A 6154-nucleotide genomic window follows, 5' to 3' on the forward strand; every position below is an offset into this window, starting at 1 on the left:
GGGGGGTAAGAGAAAAAAACACAGCGATGGAGAAAATACTGATGATCTTTCTAGCAGAGAGGACATATACAGATGGTGCTATGCATTCAGTTACCCAATGAAAACTGCATCCTAACGAGCAATAGGACAACATATAACCTGGTTAAAGACTGTACCAATCTATTACCACAACTTGGTACCGACCAGGTGACTTTTGTCCTCAGATGTAGTAACTATTATTTTATTTAGAGAAAAGCATACAGGGCTTCATTGAAGCAGAAAAAAGAGAGAGAGAGGAATAAATAAAAATTGCTAAATGGCTCGGTCAAACCTGCAAGGAAGAGCCAATAATGCACTCAGAGTAAAGTTCTTGAGGTTGTTTATGGTGTGAAAATAAGAGAAGGTGCCTGAACATGTGTGTGTTTGATATTATGCTTCTGCAAACAAATGTAATCAGAACTAAATATAGCCGAATTGAACAAAGAAACAAAAAAGAAAGAGAAAAAAATAAAGCTTTTGTGATGCTAACAATTTAGAGAAAAGTAACCAACACGTACTGAAATTATTAGAAAAAGAAGTAAGATGCGTTATTTTCAGGTTTTTTCTTTTTCTTTTAATTGTTTTGTGTATGGTGGCACTGTAATATGACTGATTTAGGACAAACAAGCCTTATATATTGGGGAAAAAAAAAAAAGAATGTGTTCCTCCAGCAAGCCATGTTAAATAAAAAAAATCACTGTACAACGATCACTTCCTGTACATCCGACGATGCAGACGGTTATGAAGGCACAGATGATTTTTCTTAACCTAGAATCAAAAACGAAGAAACAAACAAACAGGAAATAAATGAAATCACTCCTGCTGTTCATGTTATTTTTTTTACCAAACTCTACTCCTGCTGTAACGTATCTCTACAAAAACCTACTAAATGCAAAAAACATCCCAAAAACAAAAACAAAACAAACAAACAAACAAAAAAAAACAACTGCATGGGCGATGGAAGACTGCATGAGCTTTACCTTTCAAGCTGCGGATTTAACTACGACACAGTTGCATCGTTTTTTTTTTTTAAAAAAAGAAACCCTTGCTTTCATCTGCAACCAAGCTCAGTAGTGAAAGCTGTTGTGATTTCTGAAAAAGCACCTTAGCGCCGGGACTGACGGAGCTTGGCGTCCCGATGTGGGGATTGACGTGCAGGTCGGTGCTGAATGTGAGCAAGGACAACAAGGGCTAGTTTCTTAGACTCTTAACAGCTCTTCAATGTGACACATTGTCCACTGTTATCTCAGTCAGACTGTATTGTGACTGTGTTGTGTTGGGGAGGTGAGGGGGGGGGTGACATGTGAAACACACAATCCTCTGTTCAGATTTCAGGGCATTCTGGGTTTTCAAAAGTGTTGATGCTGGACTGCTTTCTTTCTTTATTTTTATTTTTTCGCCTGCTGTAGAAACACTGAACTGGATGGATTTGTTGGGGTGTTGTGTACCTTGCTCCAGGACTTCCTGTTTGTTTTACGAAAGTATGATGGCTACGAATCTGTGTTTTCTGTCCCGATCGCACATTTAGCTGCTTTCTCAAGGAGCGCAGCGCCGAAGGACTGTCGAAGCATTCTGCTCCTCTCTCCATCCACAAAGCGAACCAAACTTTTAACTGTGTTATTTGATCCAGCCGTCATTGTCATGTTGTGTTTACCAAGGATTATGCTGGAATGTGTTCAGTTTGTCAGATGATGACAAAAGGCATGGTCTGTGATCTATGCAAGGGTTTTATGTTTCTGAGTTCTTTGGTTTCTGTTTCTTATACCACCTCTGACTACATCTTCCATTAACCTAAATAAATTTTTAAGGATCAGCTCGTGTAGGCTTCGATCATTTCTGCTTGGGGCTTGGTTGGAGGGGGCTGGGCGGGGGGAGGGGATCCAGTCCAGGGTCAGAAGCCTGCGTACGCTCATCATCGGCACGGAGGTCATATTAAGTTTTTGTGTTGCTTTTACGATTCATCTCTGGAATAGAAAAAGGAATCAATTACAAAAGTTAACCCCATTTTGCTCATTAAGGCAAATGATACAATCAAAGAAGTGTTTTCAAATTCAAGAAATAGTTAGTTCACCCCTAAAAGCAAGTATAAAGTTCACCTTTCTGTCTAGACTGCTCACTTTCAGCTTTTGAGATGTTTGACTTGTTTTCATTTCTTGCGGGAGACGCTGGCAGCAAAGCAGACCCCTCAGCCTGATGCTGCCACCGCTACGTCTGACTGTTGCTACCCTCACACTCGCTCCTGAGGTCAAATGGTGATCACTCTCAACCTCCTTTAACACTTATTCGATAAAGGCTGTTGTTTCTGCCTTTATACTTGCAGGTGTTAATTTTGAAAAGAAGAAGGAAAAAAAAGCATGCTTCTCTCCAGGTTAGCGCCCTCTCTTACTCTCTGTGTGTGTATGGAAAGTGGCTGTGGTGTTTCAGTATTTTCCAGTTGAATCCCTGCCTGATTCTTCCTCATAGCTCCAAAACATCCTGACACACTTCTATCATCCAAGTTTAAGAGTTTGGGTCCGACCTTTGACACATTTGGGTGTCATCATCCCACGTGCAAATCAAAAAGTGTGTTGGAACAGATAAAGCAGATTTTTAATTGGCTAAAGCTTGTGGTGTGATTATATGATCACGAAATACTACCATTAATATTACCTCTGAGCTGATGATGAGCGAATGTAAACTTCAGGTCGCCACCACGTTGTGCGCGTCTCTCTCTGCGCAGCGCCATGGCAGCAAGAATATGCTGCAGTTCTGCAGAAGTGTCGGCGTCCCTCTACTACGGTTCTCTCTCCTAGGAGCCATTAGCGATGATTGATGTGACTAAGGTAATAGTTTCACTCTAATCGTCCCGTCCCAGGAGGGGATCACTTGCCTCTGTCACCTTTTGCAAGTCGACTCACCTCTGACGCCTTCAGAGTTTCTGCCTCTGCTCTGGTGTAGTAAAAGTTAATAATAATAATAATAATAATAATAATAATAATAATAATAATAATAATAATAATAATAATAATAATAATAATAAAAGAGTAGCATCTGAAATCTTGGAAGCTGCAGCAAAAATTTTATTTTTGACATCTACTTGTTGATTACTTTGATTCTCGTTGTGGGTTTGTTTGATTTGTTTAGTTTGTGAAAATTGTTTCCAGGAAAGAGCAAATATTGCAATTTTATTGGCATAAAAAAAAGGTAATAATTACACACACACACACACACACACACACACACACACACACACACACACACACACACCCTCTTTTTGTTTTCAGCTGGAGGGCCGAGCAGTATTTCCTCCGGTAGCCTTCCCATGGGAGAACCCACACTGATGACAACAGCAGGTTCTCTCTGACAACAACTTTACTGGCACCAAACATTTGTCTTATACTTTATTAGACACTAATGTTTCCTTTCACTAAAAAGCAAGCGCACAACGTTTTGAGCTTTCTCAGTCGCAACGGTTTTACTCTGAGAAGAAACAATCGCGAATGTATTTTGTTTGGCATCGTTTCTTCTCGACATTAAATTATCCACTCAAAGACGATATTTGGTCGGAAGTGAAATTCAACGCGCCATGCATGCAGATTTTACATGGCAGTAGTGTTAATGGCCGTTGGACCACAGATTTTGTGCCTGATGTGTTTCTTCAGTAACCATTTAGCTCAGGTGGCAGCATTGCAATAACAGATACATAGAAAGTAGCAAGGAAAGTTAGGGTTGAAACTGATGTTGCAATGTTCAGTAAAGGTATGTTGATACTTGTTGGATACAATGCTGTAATTATTATTTTAGAGCCTATCTCAGGACTTAATGACTTCATTTCCAAACAACTGCAAGACCAGAGGTAGCACAGAAACACTCCATGTTCAATGTTTTTAGTCAAATGTCTTTAAAATTCAAACGTTTCCTCCGATTCTTGTGACCGTAGATTGAAACGACCGACAGCTGGTGCATTTGGCAACTTTGACTTGTGCAACTCAAGTCCAGTAACAGATTGGTCGGCCGGGAAAACAGCACAAGCTCAACGAAGGTCTCCTGTGACAGTGAAACTGTTTAATATTATAGATTTCAATGTTTGATCAGACTGTGGTTGGCCGACTGAACGGCAATCACTCCCCCAAAAATTTACAGAAAGAAATGTATATTAAAAAGTACCGCAATATGTTTTTTGTTGCCAGATAAACATCTTCTATCTGTCAGTCCTTAACAAGCTCTTTTAAACACACAGATGTCATATTTTCAGGTGGCAGTTCTCACTTGTCTTCACCGATTTTCAATAACTGCAATAATTCTTTCTTTGTTGTTGACTTTTATTGTGAGGATATCAGGATATAAAGAAAGACATTTTTGCTCTGACTGTTTTGTGACATTGAATTTGTTCTAACTTCTCTGTGTTTTTTTTTAAAAGTATGTATCCCTTTGATGCTTAAAGTTCCTTTGTGATATGATGAAAGCAGTCCCACAGCATGATACAGCCTCAGCCATGTGTTTCTGTTCTTACTCACTGACAAAACAAACAGCTCTACGTTGGTCTTTTCTGTGAATCCTTGATTTATTTAAGGTAAAAATGTCATCTTTAACTTGCACTTATGGGGATGTAAACTCTGCTCCAAATGGGTCACTTTTAGCTCAACGCTCTTGAGATGAAATTGTGTTTTGTTTTTTGTTTTTTCACCTTCACATACAAAAGATAAATGATATTTTTAACAAAAAATAAAACTTTCTAGTAATGGAAAGGAAGCTATTTTAGTTTGTTTGGTTAAGACACTGTAAAAATGTAACATCTGTTACCAAGACGATTAAATGAAAAATCACCTCTTGCCCTCATCAGTATACATATATATTGAAAAAAAAAAATCACCATTCATGTTAAGCCCTGGATCCATTTAGCTCAGGTGAGTCCTGTCTATTTTTCTAAATCAGTTTCACTAAAACCCCTGTCATGTCTTTTTGCAAAACGAGGAAATGGAAACCAGTCGCTTGCCTCTGTCCTTCTCAGGTGGCTGCTTTTGTTTGTTTTATAGAGTGTGGTGACCTGAACAGAAGCGAACCTCTTCCCCCTTCCTCTGCATTGCCCTCAGGAAATGCAGCACTCCTCTCTCTGCAGGCAGCAGCAGCAGTAAGGGTGGGGTAGGTTGGCGCTGGGCCCACTCTTCTTGCACCAGCGCTCTCTCTGTTACTCTAACTCTGTTTATATCTCACTCTCTTCCTCACTTTACATCTATTGAGTGATTTCAGCACCTACTTGCCATCTTCCAGATTCAGATTTTCCATGAGACAGCGTAGCAAAGAACATGGAGTTCTGATATTTTTCTCCTGCGTCTGTTGGAGCCGATCTGTTTTAAAGCCTTTCAAAACGATACCGAGGCTTTCTGTTTATATTCAGTCTATCGCTAATTAACTTCGTTAGATAAAAAATGTCCCTTTTTTCTTTGCAGCAGTTCATCTATCTGAGCGTTTTTGAAACTATCCGCATCACGTCACAGGGGCAGTATTATGTGAAATTTACTTTTATGAGCTTTACATCATGTTATAATGTTATTCCCTCACCAAAGACACACCTGGTGTGATTCTCTCATGCATGTTTGAGAAGTCCTGTAATCTTCCCATGGCAACCAGTCAGCTGTGCTAAATGCCTGCGTGGACCTAGCGCCGCCTTCGAGGCACAGTCCCTCCTCCTCGAAGCCGAAGTTTGGAAGCTTCTAGCAGAGTAGCCCTCCCGCACTCAGCTCCTCGAGACTAGCCAGCAGCAATTAGCAAACACAGCGCCTCTGCTGAGATCATCACAGGAACAGCTTCTCTGTGCAACGCTGATTAAAACGTTGTTAAAGGGTTAATAGAGGAGCCATGTTGTGATGACTTCCTGAAGGCGGAGTTTCAGAAAGAGCAGGAGTTTTTAAAGAGACAGAGTCCCAATTTCAGGGCGTTAAATTACAAAGTAAAAGTCACATTTGACATATATATATATATATATATATATATATATATATATATATATATATATATATATATATATATATATATATATATATATATATATATATATGTGTATATATATATATATATATATATATATATATATAAAAAATATATAAAAAAAAAAAAAAGAATATAGATATTATTATTCTATAAAAATAACACTGTA

At 39.0% G+C, this 6154-nt stretch overlaps 1 protein-coding gene across 1 annotated transcript in view; it reads left to right on the forward strand.

Annotated features, from left to right (window-relative positions):
- LOC106945294 (potassium voltage-gated channel subfamily A member 1-like) overlaps nt 1-5898 on the forward strand; it is a 16914-nt gene extending 11016 nt beyond the window's left edge. The window contains exon 2 of the transcript XR_001424533.1: nt 5034-5898. The gene's annotated coding sequence lies outside the window, so the exon portion shown is untranslated. The remainder of the gene's footprint in view (nt 1-5033) is intronic.
- The last annotated feature ends 256 nt before the right edge of the window (nt 5899-6154 follow it).

The sequence above is a fragment of the Poecilia latipinna genome, unplaced genomic scaffold (assembly GCF_001443285.1).
Source record: "Poecilia latipinna isolate Pla-1442-1.1 unplaced genomic scaffold, P_latipinna-1.0 Scaffold138, whole genome shotgun sequence".
Classification (NCBI taxonomy): Eukaryota; Metazoa; Chordata; class Actinopteri; order Cyprinodontiformes; family Poeciliidae; genus Poecilia; species Poecilia latipinna.